Here is a 25000-nt window from a genome sequence, read left to right on the forward strand (position 1 = left end):
CCGTTCTCATTACTAAAATCTTGTATATAGTCCCTTATCATCCCCTCCAAGAGTTTACATACTATTGATGTTAGGCTAATTGGTCTGTAATTCCCACGGATGTATTTTGGGCCCTTTTTAAATATTGGTGCTACATTGGCTTTTCTCCAATCAGCTGGTACCATTCCAGTCAGTAGACTGTCAGTAAAGATTAGGAACAATGGTCTGCCAATTACCCTAAGTACCCTCGGGTGCAAGCCATCTGGTCCCGGTGATTTATTAATGTTAAGTTTCCCAAGTCTAATTCTAATTCTGTCCTCTGTTAGCCATGGAGGGGCTTCCTGCGATGTGTCATGAGGATAAACACTGCAGTTTTGGTTACTGAAGCCCCTTAATTCCCTTGTGAAGACTGAGGAGAAGAATAAATTCAATATGTTCGCCATCTCCCCATCCTTTGTAACCAGATGTCCTTCCTCATTCTTTATGGGGCCAATATGGTCTGTCCTCCTTTTTTTACTGTTTACATACTTAGAGAATTTCTTGGGATTTTTTTGCTCTCCTCCACTATATGACTTTTGTGTTCTATCTTAGCCGTCCTTATTGCACCCTTACATTTCTTGATGCATTCTTTGTAAAGTCCGAAGTTAATTAATTATCATATGAAGTTAATTACAAGAGTCCCCCTTTATATCAGGGTCTGCAGAGACCCCTTTTGCATGGGAATCCGCTGAGTTCCCCTTTTGCATGCGAATCCGCAGAGTTCCCCTTTTGCATGTGAATCCGCAGAGTTCCCCTTTTGCATGTGAATCCGCAGAGTTCCCCTTTTGCATGTGAATCCGCAGAGTTCCCCTTTTGCATGTGAATCCGCAGAGTTCCCCTTTTGCATGTGAATCCGCAGAGTTCCCCTTTTGCATGGGAATCCGCAGAGTTCCCCTTTTGCATGTGAATCCGCAGAGTTCCCCTTTTGCATGTGAATCCGCAGAGTTCCCCTTTTGCATGTGAATCCGCAGAGTTCCCCTTTTGCATGTGAATCCGCAGAGTTCCCCTTTTGCATGTGAATCCGCAGAGTTCCCCTTTTGCATGTGAATCCGCAGAGTTCCCCTTTTGCATGTGAATCCGCAGAGTTCCCCTTTTGCATGTGAATCCGCAGAGTTCCCCTTTTGCATGTGAATCCGCAGAGTTCCCCTTTTGCATGTGAATCCGCAGAGTTCCCCTTTTGCATGTGAATCCGCAGAGTTCCCCTTTTGCATGTGAATCCGCAGAGTTCCCCTTTTACATGTGAATCTGCAGACTCTGATGTAAGGGAGAACTTTGGGGACTCTGACATAAGGGATGCTCTTGGAACCCCGATTTAAGGAGGAACACTGTGTACTCTGATGCATGGAAAGGACTCCGATGGACTCCGATGTAAGGGAGAAGTCTGGAGACTCTTAAATAAGGGATGCTCTCAGAACTCTGATTTACCTTGGTGTGCTTACTCAGAGGCAGCACCGAGGAGGGGGGAGACTTCAGTCACAGACGGGGATGGATGGTGAGCTCACTCACCCCTTGGCAGTCAGCAACTCTCATTCAGATGTATCTGAGGCTGCTGGACTTCAAACACCCCCCCCCCCCCCCACACTTTCCTTTTCTGAGGCCCAGCGGCGGGGATTGGAGTGTGGGCAGACACAGAGGGGTAGAGGGAAGAGGAGTAGATTGAGCCCTCTCTCCTCTCCTGTCTGTATGGGGGGGGGGGGGGGGGTTTAGTGTTGGCTTTGTGCAGTGTGAAAGAGTGCAACAGACACTCTCAGCGACATAGTCCAGTGTGTTCAGGTAGTTTGAAACCCGGACACATGATTCCAAACCTGAACTGTCCGGGTGAATCCCAGACAGGTGGCAACCCTAAATACTGCCCTGCGGCCCAGTCTCTGAAGGGAGGGGATCATGCTCTGCTTCAGTATGTCACAGTACATGTTGGCATTCATGGTCCCCTCAATGATCTGTAGCCCCCCAGTGCCGGCAGCACTCATGCAGCCCCAGACCATGACACCCCCACCACCATGCCTGACTGTAGACAAGACACACTTGTCTTTGTCCTCCTCACCTGGTTGCCCCCACACACGCCTGACACCATCTGACACCAAATACGTTTATCTTGGTCTCATCAGACCACAGGACATGGTTCCAGTAATCCATCTCCTTAGTCTGCTTGTCTTCAGCAAACTGTTTGTGGTCTTTCTTGTGCATCATCTTTAGAAGAGGCTTCCTTCTGGGACGACAGCCATGCAGACCAATTTGATGCAGTGTGCGGCGTATGGTCTGATCACTGACAGGCTGACCCCCCCACCCCTACAACCTCTGCAGCAATGCTGGCAGCACTCATACGTCTATTTCGCAAAGACAACCTCTGGATATGACGCTGAGCACGTGACCTCAACTTCTTTGGTGGACCATGTCGAGGCCTGTTCTGAGTGGAACCTGTCCTGTTATACCGCTGTATGGTCTTGGCCACCGTTCTAAAGGTCAGTTTCAGGGTCTTGGCAATCTTCTTATAGCCTAGGCCATCTTTATGTAGAGCGACAATTCTTTTTTTGAGAACCTCAGAGTTCTTTGCCATGAGGTGCCATGTTGTACTTCCAGTGACCAGTATGAGGGAGTGAGAGCGATAACAACAAATTTAACACACCTGCTCCCCATTCACACCTGAGACCTTGTAACACTAACGAGTCACATGACACCGGGGAGGGAAAATGGCTAATTGAGCCCAATTTGGACATTTTCACTTAGGGGGTGTACTGACTTTTGTTGCCAGAGGTTTAGACATTAATGGCTGTGTGTTGAGTTATTTTGAGGGGACAGGAAATTTACACTGTTATACAAGCTGTACACTCACTACTTTACATTGTAGACAAGTGTCATTTCTTCAGTGTTGTCACATGAAAAGAGAGAAGAAAAGATTTACAAAAATGTGGGGGGTGTACTTACTTTTGTGAGATACTGTACATCAGTCTGGTTAGTCTCATGTTTCAGGCACTGGGGGAAGTCAGGGAAGAGCCTTAGCAGGCATTCAGCCCCAGAATGGGGCGTGGCTTTGCAGGATAAGATCATGGGGGGGAGGGGAGGGTCAGCTATATAAGCCCAGGGGGTAGATAGAGAGGATAGAAGAGGCAATAATAGTGTTTCCTGGAAAGGTTTTCTTCATTGATTGGATGATTATTTCTTTCAGGTGGGGGCGGGGGAAACCTACACCATCGGACTTCGCTTTGCACCCAGCGACAGCGGCGGATTGGAAGAAAGACGTTCTGCGTCAAGGTAATCTACGAACAAACACGGTGAGCCCTCTGAAGGTTCTGATTGGTCTGAAATATTTCCTGAATGATGGACAATATTTGAAATGGTAAAGCTCCGGACAAAACATTTTTTTTTCTGGCATAGAGTGTGGAAGGGTTAGAACCTCTGCTGAGCTTTTATTGCTGGTGACTCCCTGCCATACTCTGACACACATGGTGTCACCGGGACAAGAACTGAGTGGAAATCCCCCCCCAACAGAAGCCCTTTTAGTTGGAGAGGTCTAAAGCCTCTGTAAAGTGTTTATTGCAGTTGATTGCTGTGTTTTTGAACCAGAGTGCCCCCCCCCCCCGGCATCCTCGTGTGTCAGTTGGGTCCCCCTCGGGTGCCATGAGCACGAGACCCCCATTTCCCTGGGATCAGAGGACTTTAACCTGGGGGGGGGGGGGGGGGGGGGTGGTGACTTATTTTTGGTGATGGGGAACCTCTCTCATTGGGGTGATCTTATGTGATTGGGCTCTCATATATAGGGGAACTCTAATGTGATGGGGGCCTCTGTCATGGGGGGGTCTCTGATGTAATGAGGGGTTCCCATATACGGGGGGCCCATATATATGGGACACTGATATGATGGGGGCCTATATATATATATAATCACTGATGTGATGGGGGGTTCTCATATATAAGGGGGACACTGATGTGATGGAGGGGGATCTCATATATAGGGGGACACTGATGTGATGGGGGGATCTCATTTATAGGGGGGCACTGATGTGATGGGGGAACTCATATATCGGAGGACACTGATGTGATGGGGAGTTCTCATATATAAGGGGACACTGATGTGATGGGGGGATCCCATATATAGGAGGGCACTGATGTGATGGGGGGATCTCATATATAGGGGGGCACTGATGTGATGGGGGATCTCATATATAGGGGGCACTGATGTGATGGGGGGGATCTCATATATAGGGGGGCACTGATGTGATGAGGGGGATCTCATATATAGGAGGACACTGATGTGATGGGGGGGATCTCATATATAGGGGGGGCACTGATGTGATGGGGGAACTCATATATAGGAGGACACTGATGTGATGGGAGATCTCATATATAGGGGGACACTGATGTGATGGGGGCTCTCATTTATAAGGGGGCACTGATGTGATGGGGGGAACTCATATATAGGAGGACACTGATGTGATGGGGGGATCTCATATATAGGGGGGCACTGATATGATGGGGTTCTCATATATAGGAGGACACTGATGTGATGGGGGATCTCATATATAGGGGGGACACTGATGTGATGGGGGATCTCATATATAGGGGGCACTGATGTGATGGGGGATCTCATATATAGGGGGGCACTGATGTGATGGGGGGAACTCATATATAGGAGGACACTGATGTGATGGGGGATCTCATATATAGGGGGGCACTGATGTGATGGGGGGAACTCATATATAGGAGGACACTGATGTGATGGGGGATCTCATATATAGGGGGGCACTGATGTGATGGGGGATCTCATATATAGGGGGGGCACTGATGTGATGGGGGGATCTCATATACAAGGGGACACTGATGTGATCGGGGGGATCCCATATATAGGGGGACACGGATGTGATGGGGGGATCTCATATATAGGGGGGACACTGATGTGATGGGGGGGGTAACTCATATATAGGAGGACACTGATGTGATGCAGGGATCTCATATATAGGGGGGGCACTGATGTGATGGGTGGTTCTCATATATAGGGGGGACACTGATGTGATGGGGGGATCTCATATATAGGGGGGCACTGATGTGATGGGGGGAACTCATATAGGAGGACACTGATGTGATGGTGGGATCTCATATATAGGGGGGGCACTGATGTGATGGGTGGTTCTCATATATAGGGGGGACACTGATGTGATGGGGGGATCTCATATATAGGGGGCACTGATGTGATGGGGGGATCTCATATATAGAGGGGCACTGATGTGATGGGGGGGATCTCATATATAGGAGGACACTGATGTGATGGGGGGATCTCATATATAGGGGGGCACTGATGTGATGGGAGATCTCATAGGGGGACACTGATGTGATGGGGTTCTCATATATAGGGGCACACTGTGATGGGGGGCTCTCCTATATAGGGGGGACACTGATGTAATGGGGGTTCTCATATATAGGGGGGACACTGATGTGATGGGGAGTTCTCATATATAAGGGGACACTGATGTGATGGGGGATCTCATATATAGGGGGGCACTGATGTGATGGGATCTCATATATAGGGGGGCACTGATGTGATGGCGGAACTCATATATAGGAGGATACTGATGTAATGGGGGTTCTCATATATAGGGAGACACTGATGTGATGGGGGGATCTCATATATAGGGGGACACTGATGTGATGGGGAGTTCTCATATATAAGGGGACACTGATGTGATGGGGGATCTCATATATAGGGGGGCACTGATGTGATGGGATCTCATATATAGGGGGGAACTCATATATAGGAGGATACTGATGTGATGGGGGGGATCTCATATATAGGGGGGGCACTGATGTGATGGGATCTCATATATAGGGGGGAACTCATATATAGGAGGATACTGATGTGATGGGAGATCTCATATATAGGGGGACACTGATGTGATGGGGGCTCTCATTTATAAGGGGGCACTGATGTGATGGGGGGAACTCATATATAGGAGGACACTGATGTGATGGGGGGATCTCATATATAGGGGGGCACTGATATGATGGGGTTCTCATATATAGGAGGACACTGATGTGATGGGGTTCTCATATATAGGGGCACACTGTGATGGGGGGCTCTCCTATATAGGGGGGACACTGATGTAATGGGGGTTCTCATATATAGGGGGGACACTGATGTGATGGGGAGTTCTCATATATAAGGGGACACTGATGTGATGGGGGATCTCATATATAGGGGGGCACTGATGTGATGGGATCTCATATATAGGGGGGCACTGATGTGATGGCGGAACTCATATATAGGAGGATACTGATGTAATGGGGGTTCTCATATATAGGGAGACACTGATGTGATGGGGGGATCTCATATATAGGGGGACACTGATGTGATGGGGAGTTCTCATATATAAGGGGACACTGATGTGATGGGGGATCTCATATATAGGGGGGCACTGATGTGATGGGATCTCATATATAGGGGGGAACTCATATATAGGAGGATACTGATGTGATGGGGGGATCTCATATATAGGGGGGGCACTGATGTGATGGGGGGGATCTCATATATAAGGGGACACTGATGTGATGGGGGGATCTCATATATAGGGGGACACGGATGTGATGGGGGATCTCATATATAGGGGGGACACTGATGTGATGGGGGGTAACTCATATATAGGAGGACACTGATGTGATGCGGGGATCTCATATATAGGGGGATCTCATATATAGGGGCGGCACTGATGTGATGGGTGGTTCTCATATATAGGGGGGACACTGATGTGATGGGGGGATCTCATATATAGGGGGACACTGATGTGATAGGGGGACACTGATGTGATGGGAGATCTCATATATAGGGGGACACTGATGTGATGGGGGGAACTCATATATAGGAGGACACTGAGGTGATGGGGGGATCTCATATATAGGGGGGCACTGATATGATGGGGTTCTCATATATAGGAGGACACTGATGTGATGGGGGATCTCATATATAGGGGGGACACTGATGTGATGGGGGATCTCATATATAGGGGGGACACTGATGTGATGGGGGATCTCATATATAGGGGGCACTGATGTGATGGGGGATCTCATATATAGGGGGGGCACTGATGTGATGGGGGATCTCATATATAGGGGGGACACTGATGTGATGGGGGATCTCATATATAGGGGGGCACTGATGTGATGGGGGATCTCATATATAGGGGGGCACTGATGTGATGGGGGATCTCATATATAGGGGGCACTGATGTGATGGGGGATCTCATATATATATAGGGGGGGCACTGATGTGATGGGTGGTTCTCATATATAGGGGGGACACTGATGTGATGGGGGGATCTCATATAGGAGGACACTTATGTGATGGGGGGATCTCATATATAGAGGGGCACTGATGTGATGGGGGGGATCTCATATATGGGAGGACACTGATGTGATGGGGGAACTCATATATAGGAGGACACTGATGTGATGGGGGGATCTCATATATAGGGGGACACTGATGTGATGGGGGGAACTCATATATAGGAGGACACTGATGTGATGGGGGGATCTCATATATAGGGGGGCACTGATATGATGGGGTTCTCATATATAGGAGGACACTGATGTGATGGGGGATCTCATATATAGGGGGGACACTGATGTGATGGGGGATCTCATATATAGGGGGCACTGATGTGATGGGGGATCTCATATATAGGGGGGCACTGATGTGATGGGGGGAACTCATATATAGGAGGACACTGATGTGATGGGGGATCTCATATATAGGGGGGGCACTGATGTGATGGGGGATCTCATATATAGGGGGCACTGATGTGATGGGGGATCTCATATATAGGGGGCACTGATGTGATGGGGGATCTCATATATATAGGGGGGGCACTGATGTGATGGGTGGTTCTCATATATAGGGGGGACACTGATGTGATGGGGGATCTCATATATAGGGGGCACTGATGTGATGGGGGGAACTCATATAGGAGGACACTTATGTGATGGGGGGATCTCATATATAGAGGGGCACTGATGTGATGGGGGGGATCTCATATATGGGAGGACACTGATGTGATGGGGGATCTCATATATAGGGGGGCACTGATGTGATGGGAGATCTCATATATAGGGGGACACTGATGTGATGAGGGGGCTCTCATTTATAAGGGGGCACTGATGTGATGGGGGGGGAACTCATATATAGGACACTGATGTGATGGGGGATCTCATATAGGGGGGCACTGATGTGATGGGGGATCTCATATATAGGGGGACACTGATGTGATGAGGGGGCTCTCATTTATAGGGGGCATTGAAGTGATGGGGTATCTCATATATAGGACACTGATGTGATGGGGGATTCTCCGTTCTCATATATAGGGGGGCACTGATGTGATGGGGGCTCTTGTATATAGGGGGACACTGATGTGATGGGAGGGTTTATATTTATATATATATATATATATATATATATATATATATATATAGGGACACTGATGTGATGGGGTTCTCGTATATAGGGGCACACTGTGATGGGGGGCTCTCCTATATAGGGGGGACACTGATGTAATGGGGGTTCTCATATATAGGGGGGACACTGATGTGATGGGGAGTTCTCATATATAAGGGGACACTGATGTGATGGGGGATCTCATATATAGGGGGGCACTGATGTGATGGGATCTCATATATAGGGGGGCACTGATGTGATGGCGGAACTCATATATATGAGGATACTGATGTAATGCGGGTTCTCATATATAGGGAGACACTGATGTGATGGGGAGATCTCATATATAGGGGGACACTGATGTGATGGGGAGTTCTCATATATAAGGGGACACTGATGTGATGGGGGATCTCATATATAGGTGGGCACTGATGTGATGGGATCTCATATATAGGGGGGAACTCATATATAGGAGGATACTGATGTGATGGGAGATCTCATATATAGGGGGACACTGATGTGATGGGGGCTCTCATTTATAAGGGGGCACTGATGTGATGGGGGGAACTCATATATAGGAGGACACTGATGTGATGGGGGGATCTCATATATAGGGGGGCACTGATATGATGGGGTTCTCATATATAGGAGGACACTGATGTGATGGGGGATCTCATATATAGGGGGGACACTGATGTGATGGGGGATCTCATATATAGGGGGCACTGATGTGATGGGGGATCTCATATATAGGGGGCACTGATGTGATGGGGGGAACTCATATATAGGAGGACACTGATGTGATGGGGGATCTCATATATAGGGGGGCACTGATGTGATGGGGGATCTCATATATAGGGGGGGGCACTGATGTGATGGGGGATCTCATATATAGGGGGGGCACTGATGTGATGGGGGGATCTCATATATAGGGGGACACTGATGTGATGGGGGATCTCATATATAGGGGGCACTGATGTGATGGGGGATCTCATATATAGGGGGCACTGATGTGATGGGGGGAACTCATATATAGGAGGACACTGATGTGATGGGGGATCTCATATATAGGGGGGCACTGATGTGATGGGGGATCTCATATATAGGGGGGGCACTGATGTGATGGGGGGATCTCATATACAAGGGGACACTGATGTGATCGGGGGGATCCCATATATAGGGGGACACTGATGTGATGGGGGCTCTCATTTATAAGGGGGCACTGATGTGATGGGGGGAACTCATATATAGGAGGACACTGATGTGATGGGGGGATCTCATATATAGGGGGGCACTGATATGATGGGGTTCTCATATATAGGAGGACACTGATGTGATGGGGGATCTCATATATAGGGGGGACACTGATGTGATGGGGGATCTCATATATAGGGGGCACTGATGTGATGGGGGATCTCATATATAGGGGGGCACTGATGTGATGGGGGGAACTCATATATAGGAGGACACTGATGTGATGGGGGATCTCATATATAGGGGGGCACTGATGTGATGGGGGATCTCATATATAGGGGGGGCACTGATGTGATGGGGATCTCATATATAGGGGGGCACTGATGTGATGGGGGGATCTCATATATAGGGGGACACTGATGTGATGGGGGATCTCATATATAGGGGGCACTGATGTGATGGGGGATCTCATATATAGGGGGGCACTGATGTGATGGGGGGAACTCATATATAGGAGGACACTGATGTGATGGGGGATCTCATATATAGGGGGGCACTGATGTGATGGGGGATCTCATATATAGGGGGGGCACTGATGTGATGGGGGGATCTCATATACAAGGGGACACTGATGTGATCGGGGGGATCCCATATATAGGGGGACACGGATGTGATGGGGGGATCTCATATATAGGGGGGACACTGATGTGATGGGGGGGTAACTCATATATAGGAGGACACTGATGTGATGCGGGGATCTCATATATAGGGGGGGCACTGATGTGATGGGTGGTTCTCATATATAGGGGGGACACTGATGTGATGGGGGGATCTCATATATAGGGGGGCACTGATGTGATGGGGGGAACTCATATAGGAGGACACTGATGTGATGGTGGGATCTCATATATAGGGGGACACTGATATGATGGGGTTCTAATATATAGGAGGACACTGATGTGATGGGGGGATCTCATATATAGGGGGGGGGCACTGATGTGATGGGTGGTTCTCATATATAGGGGGGACACTGATGTGATGGGGGGATCTCATATATAGGGGGGCACTGATGTGATGGGGGGAACTCATATAGGAGGACACTGATGTGATGGTGGGATCTCATATATAGGGGGACACTGATATGATGGGGTTCTAATATATAGGAGGACACTGATGTGATGGGGGGATCTCATATATAGGGGGGGCACTGATGTGATGGGTGGTTCTCATATATAGGGGGGACACTGATGTGATGGGGGGATCTCATATATAGGGGGCACTGATGTGATGGGGGGAACTCATATAGGAGGACACTTATGTGATGGGGGGATCTCATATATAGAGGGACACTGATGTGATGGGGGGGATCTCATATATAGGAGGACACTGATGTGATGGGGGGATCTCATATATAGGGGGGCACTGATGTGATGGGATCTCATATATAGGGGGACACTGATGTGATGAGGGGGCTCTCATTTATAAGGGGGCACTGATGTGATGGGGGGAAATTTATATATAGGACACTGATGTGATGGGGGATCTCATATAGGGGGGCACTGATGTGATGGGGGATCTCATATATAGGGGGACACTGATGTGATGAGGGGGCTCTCATTTATAGGGGGCATTGAAGTGATGGGGTATCTCATATATAGGACACTGATGTGATGGGGGCTCTTGTATATAGGGGGACACTGATGTGATGGGAGGGTTTATATATATATATATATATATATATATATATATATATATATATATATATATCTATATATATATATATATATAGGGACACTGATGTGATGGGGTTCTCGTATATAGGGGCACACTGTGATGGGGGGCTCTCCTATATAGGGGGGACACTGATGTAATGGGGGTTCTCATATATAGGGGGGACACTGATGTGATGGGGAGTTCTCATATATAAGGGGACACTGATGTGATGGGGGATCTCATATATAGGGGGGCACTGATGTGATGGGATCTCATATATAGGGGGGCACTGATGTGATGGCGGAACTCATATATAGGAGGATACTGATGTAATGGGGGTTCTCATATATAGGGAGACACTGATGTGATGGGGGATCTCATATATAGGGGGACACGGATGTGATGGGGGATCTCATATATAGGGGGGCACTGATGTGATGGGATCTCATATATAGGGGGGAACTCATATATAGGAGGATACTGATGTGATGGGGGGATCTCATATATAGGGGGGGCACTGATGTGATGGGGGGGATCTCATATATAAGGGGACACTGATGTGATGGGGGGATCTCATATATAGGGGGACACGGATGTGATGGGGGATCTCATATATAGGGGGGACACTGATGTGATGGGGGGTAACTCATATATAGGAGGACACTGATGTGATGCGGGGATCTCATATATAGGGGGATCTCATATATAGGGGCGGCACTGATGTGATGGGTGGTTCTCATATATAGGGGGGACACTGATGTGATGGGGGGATCTCATATATAGGGGGACACTGATGTGATGGGGGAACTCATATATAGGAGGACACTGATGTGATGGGAGATCTCATATATAGGGGGACACTGATGTGATGGGGGGAACTCATATATAGGAGGACACTGATGTGATGGGGGGATCTCATATATAGGGGGGCACTGATATGATGGGGTTCTCATATATAGGAGGACACTGATGTGATGGGGGATCTCATATATAGGGGGGACACTGATGTGATGGGGGATCTCATATATAGGGGGCACTGATGTGATGGGGGATCTCATATATAGGGGGGCACTGATGTGATGGGGGGAACTCATATATAGGAGGACACTGATGTGATGGGGGATCTCATATATAGGGGGGGCACTGATGTGGTGGGGGATCTCATATATAGGGGGCACTGATGTGATGGGGGATCTCATATATAGGGGGCACTGATGTGATGGGGGATCTCATGTATATAGGGGGGGCACTGATGTGATGGGTGGTTCTCATATATAGGGGGGACACTGATGTGATGGGGGATCTCATATATAGGGGGCACTGATGTGATGGGGGGAACTCATATAGGAGGACACTTATGTGATGGGGGGATCTCATATATAGAGGGGCACTGATGTGATGGGGGGGATCTCATATATGGGAGGACACTGATGTGATGGGGGATCTCATATATAGGGGGGCACTGATGTGATGGGAGATCTCATATATAGGGGGACACTGATGTGATGAGGGGGCTCTCATTTATAAGGGGGCACTGATGTGATGGGGGGGGGGAACTCATATATAGGACACTGATGTAATGGGGGATCTCATATAGGGGGGCACTGATGTGATGGGGGATCTCATATATAGGGGGACACTGATGTGATGAGGGGGCTCTCATTTATAGGGGGCATTGAAGTGATGGGGTATCTCATATATAGGACACTGATGTGATGGGGGATTCTCCGTTCTCATATATAGGGGGGCACTGATGTGATGGGGGCTCTTGTATATAGGGGGACACTGATGTGATGGGAGGGTTTATATTTATATATATATATATATATATATATATATATATATATATATATATATATATATATATATATATATATATATATATATATATATATATAGGGGCACTGATGTGATGGGGTTCTCGTATATAGGGGCACACTGTGATGGGGGGCTCTCCTATATAGGGGGGACACTGATGTAATGGGGGTTCTCATATATAGGGGGGACACTGATGTGATGGGGAGTTCTCATATATAAGGGGACACTGATGTGATGGGGGATCTCATATATAGGGGGGCACTGATGTGATGGGATCTCATATATAGGGGGGCACTGATGTGATGGCGGAACTCATATATAGGAGGATACTGATGTAATGGGGGTTCTCATATATAGGGAGACACTGATGTGATGGGGGATCTCATATATAGGGGGACACTGATGTGATGGGGAGTTCTCATATATAAGGGGACACTGATGTGATGGGGGATCTCATATATAGGGGGCACTGATGTGATGGGATCTCATATATAGGGGGGAACTCATATATAGGAGGATACTGATGTGATGGGGGGATCTCATATATAGGGGGGGCACTGATGTGATGGGGGATCTCATATATAAGGGGACACTGATGTGATGGGGGGATCTCATATATAGGGGGACACGGATGTGATGGGGGATCTCATATATAGGGGGGACACTGATGTGATGGGGGGTAACTCATATATAGGAGGACACTGATGTGATGCGGGGATCTCATATATAGGGGGATCTCATATATAGGGCGGCACTGATGTGATGGGTGGTTCTCATATATAGGGGGGACACTGATGTGATGGGGGGATCTCATATATAGGGGGACACTGATGTTATGGAGGAACTCATATATAGGAGGACACTGATGTGATGGGAGATCTCATATATAGGGGGGACACTGATGTGATGGGGGGATCTCATATATAGGGGGCACTGATGTGATGGGGGGAACTCATATAGGAGGACACTTATGTGATGGGGGGATCTCATATATAGGGGCACACTGATGTTATGGGGGGATCTCATATATAGGGGGCACTGATGTGATGGGGGATCTCATATATAGGGGGGCACTGATGTGATGGGGGATCTCATATATAGGGGGGGCACTGATGTGATGGGTGGTTCTCATATATAGGGGGGACACTGATGTGATGGGGGGATCTCATATATAGGGGGCACTGATGTGATGGGGGGAACTCATATAGGAGGACACTTATGTGATGGGGGGATCTCATATATAGAGGGACACTGGTGTGATGGGGGGGATCTCATATATGGGAGGACACTGATGTGATGGGGGATCTCATATATAGGGGGGCACTGATGTGATGGGAGATCTCATATATAGGGGGACACTGATGTGATGAGGGGGCTCTCATTTATAGGGGGCATTGAAGTGATGGGGTATCTCATATATAGGACACTGATGTGATGGGGGATTCTCCGTTCTCATATATAGGGGGGCACTGATGTGATGGGGGCTCTTGTACATAGGGGGACACTGATGTGATGGGAGGGTTTATATATATATATAGGGACACTGATGTGATGGGGTTCTCATATATAGGGGCACACTGTGATGGGGGGCTCTCCTATATAGGGGGACACTGATGTAATGGGGGTTCTCATATATAGGGGGGACACTGATGTGATGGGGAGTTCTCATATATAAGGGGACACTGATGTGATGGGGGATCTCATATATAGGGGGGCACTGATGTGATGGGGGATCTCATATATAGGGGCGGCACTGATGTGATGGGTGGTTCTCATATATAGGGGGGACACTGATGTGATGGGGGGATCTCATATATAGGGGGACACTGATGTGATGGGGGAACTCATATATAGGAGGACACTGATGTGATGGGAGATCTCATATATAGGGGGGCACTGATGTGATGGGGGATCTCATATATAGGGGGGGCACTGATGTGATGGGGGGATCTCATATACAAGGGGACACTGATGTGATCGGGGGGATCCCATATATAGGGGGACACTGATGTGATGGGGGCTCTCATTTATAAGGGGGCACTGATGTGATGGGGGGAACTCATATATAGGAGGACACTGATGTGATGGGGGGATCTCATATATAGGGGGGCACTGATATGATGGGGTTCTCATATATAGGAGGACACTGATGTGATGGGGGATCTCATATATAGGGGGGACACTGATGTGATGGGGGATCTCATATATAGGGGGCACTGATGTGATGGGGGATCTCATATATAGGGGGGCACTGATGTGATGGGGGGAACTCATATATAGGAGGACACTGATGTGATGGGGGATCTCATATATAGGGGGGCACTGATGTGATGGGGGATCTCATATATAGGGGGGGCACTGATGTGATGGGGATCTCATATATAGGGGGGCACTGATGTGATGGGGGGATCTCATATATAGGGGGACACTGATGTGATGGGGGATCTCATATATAGGGGGCACTGATGTGATGGGGGATCTCATATATAGGGGGGCACTGATGTGATGGGGGGAACTCATATATAGGAGGACACTGATGTGATGGGGGATCTCATATATAGGGGGGCACTGATGTGATGGGGGATCTCATATATAGGGGGGGCACTGATGTGATGGGGGGATCTCATATACAAGGGGACACTGATGTGATCGGGGGGATCCCATATATAGGGGGACACGGATGTGATGGGGGGATCTCATGTATAGGGGGGACACTGATGTGATGGGGGGGTAACATATATATAGGAGGACACTGATGTGATGCGGGGATCTCATATATAGGGGGGGCACTGATGTGATGGGTGGTTCTCATATATAGGGGGGACACTGATGTGATGGGGGGATCTCATATATAGGGGGGCACTGATGTGATGGGGGGAACTCATATAGGAGGACACTGATGTGATGGTGGGATCTCATATATAGGGGGACACTGATATGATGGGGTTCTAATATATAGGAGGACACTGATGTGATGGGGGGATCTCATATATAGGGGGGGGGCACTGATGTGATGGGTGGTTCTCATATATAGGGGGGACACTGATGTGATGGGGGGATCTCATATATATAGGGGGGCACTGATGTGATGGGGGGAACTCATATAGGAGGACACTGATGTGATGGTGGGATCTCATATATAGGGGGACACTGATATGATGGGGTTCTAATATATAGGAGGACACTGATGTGATGGGGGGATCTCATATATAGGGGGGGCACTGATGTGATGGGTGGTTCTCATATATAGGGGGGACACTGATGTGATGGGGGGATCTCATATATAGGGGGCACTGATGTGATGGGGGGAACTCATATAGGAGGACACTTATGTGATGGGGGGATCTCATATATAGAGGGGCACTGATGTGATGGGGGGGATCTCATATATAGGAGGACACTGATGTGATGGGGGGATCTCATATATAGGGGGGCACTGATGTGATGGGAGATCTCATATATAGGGGGACACTGATGTGATGAGGGGGCTCTCATTTATAAGGGGGCACTGATGTGATGGGGGGGAAATTTATATATAGGACACTGATGTGATGGGGGATCTCATATAGGGGGGCACTGATGTGATGGGGGATCTCATATATAGGGGGACACTGATGTGATGAGGGGGCTCTCATTTATAGGGGGCATTGAAGTGATGGGGTATCTCATATATAGGACACTGATGTGATGGGGGCTCTTGTATATAGGGGGACACTGATGTGATGGGAGGGTTTATATATATATATAGGGACACTGATGTGATGGGGTTCTCGTATATAGGGGCACACTGTGATGGGGGGCTCTCCTATATAGGGGGGACACTGATGTAATGGGGGTTCTCATATATAGGGGGGACACTGATGTGATGGGGAGTTCTCATATATAAGGGGACACTGATGTGATGGGGGATCTCATATATAGGGGGGCACTGATGTGATGGGATCTCATATATAGGGGGGCACTGATGTGATGGCGGAACTCATATATAGGAGGATACTGATGTAATGGGGGTTCTCATATATAGGGAGACACTGATGTGATGGGGGATCTCATATATAGGGGGACACGGATGTGATGGGGGATCTCATATATAGGGGGGCACTGATGTGATGGGGGATCTCATATATAGGGGGGCACTGATGTGATGGGATCTCATATATAGGGGGGAACTCATATATAGGAGGATACTGATGTGATGGGGGGATCTCATATATAGGGGGGGCACTGATGTGATGGGGGATCTCATATATAAGGGGACACTGATGTGATGGGGGGATCTCATATATAGGGGGACACGGATGTGATGGGGGATCTCATATATAGGGGGGACACTGATGTGATGGGGGGTAACTCATATATAGGAGGACACTGATGTGATGCGGGGATCTCATATATAGGGGGATCTCGTATATAGGGCGGCACTGATGTGATGGGTGGTTCTCATATATAGGGGGGGACACTGATGTGATGGGGGGATCTCATATATAGGGGGACACTGATGTGATGGGGGAACTCATATATAGGAGGACACTGATGTGATGGGAGATCTCATATATAGGGGGGACACTGATGTGATGGGGGGATCTCATATATAGGGGGCACTGATGTGATGGGGGGAACTCATATAGGAGGACACTTATGTGATGGGGGGATCTCATATATAGGGGCACACTGATGTTATGGGGGGATCTCATATATAGGGGGCACTGATGTGATGGGGGATCTCATATATAGGGGGGCACTGATGTGATGGGGGATCTCATATATAGGGGGGGCACTGATGTGATGGGTGGTTCTCATATATAGGGGGGACACTGATGTGATGGGGGATCTCATATATAGGGGGCACTGATGTGATGGGGGGAACTCATATAGGAGGACACTTATGTGATGGGGGGATCTCATATATAGAGGGACACTGGTGTGATGGGGGGGGATCTCATATATGGGAGGACACTGATGTGATGGGGGATCTCATATATAGGGGGGCACTGATGTGATGGGAGATCTCATATATAGGGGGACACTGATGTGATGAGGGGGCTCTCATTTATAGGGGGCATTGAAGTGATGGGGTATCTCATATATAGGACACTGATGTGATGGGGGATTCTCCGTTCTCATATATAGGGGGGCACTGATGTGATGGGGGCTCTTGTACATAGGGGGACACTGATGTGATGGGAGGGTTTATATATATATATATATATATAGGGACACTGATGTGATGGGGTTCTCATATATAGGGGCACACTGTGATGGGGGGCTCTCCTATATAGGGGGACACTGATGTAATGGGGGTTCTCATATATAGGGGGGACACTGATGTGATGGGGAGTTCTCATATATAAGGGGACACTGATGTGATGGGGGATCTCATATATAGGGGGGCACTGATGTGATGGGGGATCTCATATATAGGGGCGGCACTGATGTGATGGGTGGTTCTCATATATAGGGGGGACACTGATGTGATGGGGGGATCTCATATATAGGGGGACACTGATGTGATGGGGGAACTCATATATAGGAGGACACTGATGTGATGGGAGATCTCATATATAGGGGGACACTGATGTGATGGGGGGGACTCATATATAGGAGGACACTGATGTGATGGGGGGGGGGATCTCATATATAGGGGGGCACTGATATGATGGGGTTCTCATATATAGGAGGACACTGATGTGATGGGGGATCTCATATATAGGGGGGACACTGATGTGATGGGGGATCTCATATATAGGGGGCACTGATGTGATGGGGGATCTCATATATAGGGGGCACTGATGTGATGGGGGGAACTCATATATAGGAGGACACTGATGTGATGGGGGATCTCATATATAGGGGGGCACTGATGTGATGGGGGATCTCATATATAGGGGGGGCACTGATGTGATGGGGGGATCTCATATATAGGGGGACACTGATGTGATGGGGGATCTCATATATAGGGGGACACTGATGTGATGGGGGATCTCATATATAGGGGGGCACTGATGTGATGGGGGGAACTCATATATAGGAGGACACTGATGTGATGGGGGATCTCATATATAGGGGGGCACTGATGTGATGGGGGATCTTATATATAGGGGGGCACTGATGTGATGGGGGGGATCTCATATACAAGGGGACACTGATGTGATCGGGGGGATCCCATATATAGGGGGACACGGATGTGATGGGGGGATCTCATATATAGGGGGGACACTGATGTGATGGGGGGGTAACTCATATATAGGAGGACACTGATGTGATGCGGGGATCTCATATATAGGGGGGGCACTGATGTGATGGGTGGTTCTCATATATAGGGGGGACACTGATGTGATGGGGGGATCTCATATATAGGGGGGCACTGATGTGATGGGGGGACCTCATATAGGAGGACACTGATGTGATGGTGGGATCTCATATATAGGGGGACACTGATATGATGGGGTTCTAATATATAGGAGGACACTGATGTGATGGGGGGATCTCATATATAGGGGGGGCACTGATGTGATGGGTGGTTCTCATATATAGGGGGGACACTGATGTGATGGGGGGATCTCATATATAGGGGGCACTGATGTGATGGGGGGAACTCATATAGGAGGACACTTATGTGATGGGGGGATCTCATATATAGAGGGGCACTGATGTGATGGGGGGGATCTCATATATAGGACACTGATGTGATGGGGGCTCTCCTATATAGGGGGACACTGATGTAATGGGGGTTCTCATATATAGGGGGGACACTGATGTGATGGGGAGTTCTCATATATAAGGGGGCACTGATGTGATGGGATCTCATATATAGGGGGGCACTGATGTGATGGCGGAACTCATATATATGAGGATACTGATGTAATGGGGGTTCTCATATATAGGGAGACACTGATGTGATGGGGAGATCTCATATATAGGGGGACACTGATGTGATGGGGAGTTCTCATATATAAGGGGACACTGATGTGATGGGGGATCTCATATATAGGTGGGCACTGATGTGATGGGATCTCATATATAGGGGGGAACTCATATATAGGAGGATACTGATGTGATGGGGGGGATCTCATATATAGGGGGGCACTGATGTGATGGGATCTCATATATAGGAGGATACTGATGTGATGGGGGGATCTCATATATAAGGGGACACTGATGTGATGGGGGGATCTCATATATAGGGGGACACGGATGTGATGGGGGATCTCATATATAGGGGAGACACTGATGTGATGGGGGGTAACTCATATATAGGAGGACACTGATGTGATGCGGGGATCTCATATATAGGGGGATCTCATATATAGGGGCGGCACTGATGTGATGGGTGGTTCTCATATATAGGGGGGGCACTGTGATGGGGGGATCTCATATATAGGGGGCACTGATGTGATGGGGGGAACTCATATATAGGAGGACACTGATGTGATGGGGGGATCTCATATATAGGGGGACACTGCTGTGATGGGGGAACTCATATATAGGAGGACACTGATGTGATGGGGGATCTCATATATAGGGGGACACTGATGTGATGGTGGGGAGACTCTCATATATAGGGGAACATTGATGCGATGGGTGGCTCTTATATATACGGGACACGGATGTGATGGGAGGTTCTCATATATAGGGGGGCACTGATGTGATGGGGGGTTCTCATATATAGGGGGTACACTGATGTGATGGGGAGTTCTCATATATAAGGGGACACTGATGTGATGGGGGATCTCGTATATAGGGGGGCACTGATGTGATGGGATCTCATATATAGGTGGGCACTGATGTGATGGGGGGAACTCATATATAGGAGGACACTGATGTGATGGGGGGATCTCATAAATAGGGGGCACTGATGTGATGGGGGATCTCATATATAGGGGGGCACTCATGTGATGGGGGGAACTCATATATAGGAGGACACTGATGTGATGGAGGGATCTCATATATAAGGGGACACTGATGTGATGGGGGGGGGGATCTCATATATAGGGAGACACAGATGTGATGGGGGATCTCATATATAGAGGGGACACTGATGTGATGGGGGTAACTCATATATAGGAGGACACTGATGTGATGCGGGGATCTCATATATAGGGGGATCTCATATATAGGATGGGCACTGATGTGATGGGGGGATCTCATATATAGGGGGGCACTGACGTGATGTGGGGAACTCATATATAGAAAGACACTGATGTGATGGGGGATCTCATATATAAGGGGACACTGATGTGATGAGGGGGCTCTCATTTATAGGGGGCATTGAAGTGATGGGGGATCTCATATATAGGACACTGATGTGATAGGGGATTCTCCGTTCTCATATATAGGGGGGCACTGATGTGATGGGGGCTCTTATATATAGGGGGACACTGATGTGATGGGAGGGTTATATATATATAGGGACATTGATGTGATGGGGCTCTCCTATATAGGGGGACACGGATGTGATGGGAGGTTCTCATATGTAGGGGGACACTGATGTGATGGGAGGTTCTCATATGTAGGGGGATATATATATATATATATATATATATATAGGTACACTGATGTAATGGGGGTTCTCATATATAGGGAGACACTGATGTGATGGGGGATCTCATATATAGGTGGACACTGATGTGATGGTGGGGAGACTCTCATATATAGGGGGACATTGATGCGATGGGTGGCTCTTATATATAGGGGACAGGGATGTGATGGGAGGTTCTAATATATAGGGGGACACTGATGTGATGGGGAGTTCTCATATATAAGGGGACACTGATGTGATGAGGGGATCTCATATATAGGGGGGCACTGATGTGATGGGGGGATCTCATATATAGGGGGGCACTGATGTGATGGGGGGGGGGGACTCATATATAGTAGGAGACTGATGTGATGGGGGATCTCATATATAGGGGGAGACTGATGTGATGGGGGATCTCATATATAGGGGCACACTGATGTTATGGGGGGATCTCATATATAGGGGGCACTGATGTGATGGGGGATCTCATATATAGGGGGCACTGATGTGATGGGGGGAACTCATATATAGGAGGGCACTGATGTGATGGGGATCTCATATATAGGGGGACACTGATGTGATGGTGGGGAGACTCATATATAGGGGGACATTGATGCGATGGGTGGCTCTTATATATACGGGACACGGATGTGATGGGAGGTTCTCATATATAGGGGGGCACTGATGTGATAGGGGGTTCTCATATATAGGGGGGACACTGATGTGATGGGGAGTTCTTATATATAGGGAGACACTGATGTGATGGGGGGCTCTCATATAGGGGGACACTGATGTGATGGGGGATCTCATATATAGGGGCACACTGATGTTATGGGGGGATCTCATATATAGGGGGCACTGATGTGATGGGGGATCTCATATATAGGGGGCACTGATGTGATGGGGGGAACTCATATATAGGAGGGCACTGATGTGATGGGGATCTCATATATAGGGGGACACTGATGTGATGGTGGGGAGACTCATATATAGGGGGACATTGATGCGATGGGTGGCTCTTATATATACGGGACACGGATGTGATGGGAGGTTCTCATATATAGGGGGGCACTGATGTGATAGGGGGTTCTCATATATAGGGGGGACACTGATGTGATGGGGAGTTCTTATATATAGGGAGACACTGATGTGATGGGGGGCTCTCATATAGGGGGACACTGATGTGATGGGGGATCTCATATATAGGTGGACACTGATGTGATGGTGGGGAGACTCTCATATATAGGGGGACATTGATGCGATGGGTGGCTCTTATATATAGGGGACAGGGATGTGATGGGAGGTTCTAATATATAGGGGGACACTGATGTGATGGGGAGTTCTCATATATAAGTGGACACTGATGTGATGAGGGGATCTCATATATAGGGGGTCACTGATGTGATGGGGGATCTCATATATAGGGGGGCACTGATGTGATGGGGGGGGGGGAACTCATATATAGGAGGACACTGATGTGATGGGGGATCTTATATATAGGGGGACACTGATGTGATGGGGGATCTTATATATAGGGGGACACTGATGTGATGGGGGATCTCATATATAGGGGGACACTGATGTGATGGGGGATCTCATATATAGGGGGCGCACTGATGTGATGGGGGATCTCATATATAGGGGCGCACTGATGTTATGGGGGGATCTCATATATAGGGGGCACTGATGTGATGGGGGGATCTCATATATAGGGGGACACTGATGTGATGGGGGATCTCATATATAGGGGCACACTGATGTTATGGGGGGATCTCATATATAGGGGGCACTGATGTGATGGGGGATCTCATATATAGGGGGACACTGATGTGATGAGGGGGCTCTAATTTATAGGGGGGCACTGATGTGATGGGGGAACTCATATGTAGGAGGACACTGATGTGATGGGGGGATCTCATATATAGGGGGACACTGATGTGATGGGGATCTCATATATAGGGGGACACTGATGTGATGGGGGGAACTCATATATAGGAGGACACTGATGTGATGGGGGATCTCATATATAGGGGGACACTGATGTGATGGGGGATCTCATATATAGGGGCACACTGATGTTACGGGGGAATCTCATATATAGGCGACACTGATGTGATGGGGGAACTCATATATAGGAGGACACTGATGTGATGGGGATCTCATATATAGGGGGACACTGATGTGATGAGGGGGCTCTAATTTATAGGGGGGCACTGATGTGATGGGGCAACTCATATATAGGAGGACACTGATGTGATGGGGGGATCTCATATATAGGGGGGACACTGATGTGATGGGGGGATCTCATATATAGGGGGGGCACTGATGTGATGGGGAGTTCTCATATATAGGGGGGGCACTGATGTGATGGGGGGATCTCATATATAGGGGGCACTGATGTGATGGGGGGATCTCATATATAGGGGGGCACTGATGTGATGGGGGGGATCTCATATATAGGGGGGCACTGATGTGATGGGGGGGGAAACTCATATATAGGAGGACACTGATGTGATGGGGGATCTCATATATAGGGGGACACTGATGTGATGGGGGATCTCATATATAGGGGGACACTGATGTTATGGGGGGATCTCATATATAGGGGGCACTGATGTGATGGGGATCTCATATATAGGGGGACACTGATGTGATGGGGGGTTCTCATATATAGGGGGGACACTGATGTGATGGGGTTCTCATATATTGGGGGGACACTGATGTGATGAGGGGGCTCTAATTTATAGGGGGGCACTGATGTGATGGGGGAATCTCATATATAGGGGGACACTGATGTGAGGGGGGAATCTCATATATAGGGGGACACTGATGTGATGGGGGTTCTCATATATAGGGGGGACACTGATGTGATGGGGTTCTCATATATTGGAGGAACACTGATGTGATGGGGGGCTCTCATATATAGGGGACACTGATGTGATGGGAGGTTCTCATATGTAGGGGGATATATATATATATAATATAAGGGGCACTGATGTGATGGGGGGGAGACTCTCATTCATAGGGGGACATTGATGCGATGGGTGGCTCTTATATATAGGGGACACGGATGTGATGGGAGGTTCTCATATATAGGGGGACACTGATGTGATGGCGGGATTCTCATATATTAGGGGGACACTGATGTGATGGGGGATCTCATATATAGGGGGGACACTTATGTGATGGGCATCTCATATATAGGGAGCACTGATGTGATGGGGGGAGACTCATATATAGGGGGACATTGATGCGATGGGTGGCTCTTATATATAGGGGACACGGTTGTGATGGGAGGTTATCATATATTGGGGGACACTAAT

The 25000-nt window shown here is 48.4% G+C and overlaps 1 protein-coding gene across 2 annotated transcripts in view; it reads left to right on the top strand.

The window, feature by feature from the left end:
- The window catches only part of LOC143934576 (uncharacterized), a 152410-nt gene that overhangs the window by 41436 nt on the left and 85974 nt on the right, over nt 1–25000 (top strand). The window contains exon 2 of one of the 2 annotated variants that reach the window (XM_077458317.1): nt 3185–3290. The gene's annotated coding sequence lies outside the window, so the exon portion shown is untranslated. The remainder of the gene's footprint in view (nt 1–3184; nt 3291–25000) is intronic. The other variant, XM_077458314.1, reaches the window with a different exon arrangement.

Source organism: Lithobates pipiens, unplaced genomic scaffold (genome assembly GCF_037356315.1).
Source record: "Lithobates pipiens isolate NorthernLeopardFrog02 unplaced genomic scaffold, aLitPip1_a1.2 Scaffold_27, whole genome shotgun sequence".
NCBI classification, from domain to species: Eukaryota; Metazoa; Chordata; class Amphibia; order Anura; family Ranidae; genus Lithobates; species Lithobates pipiens.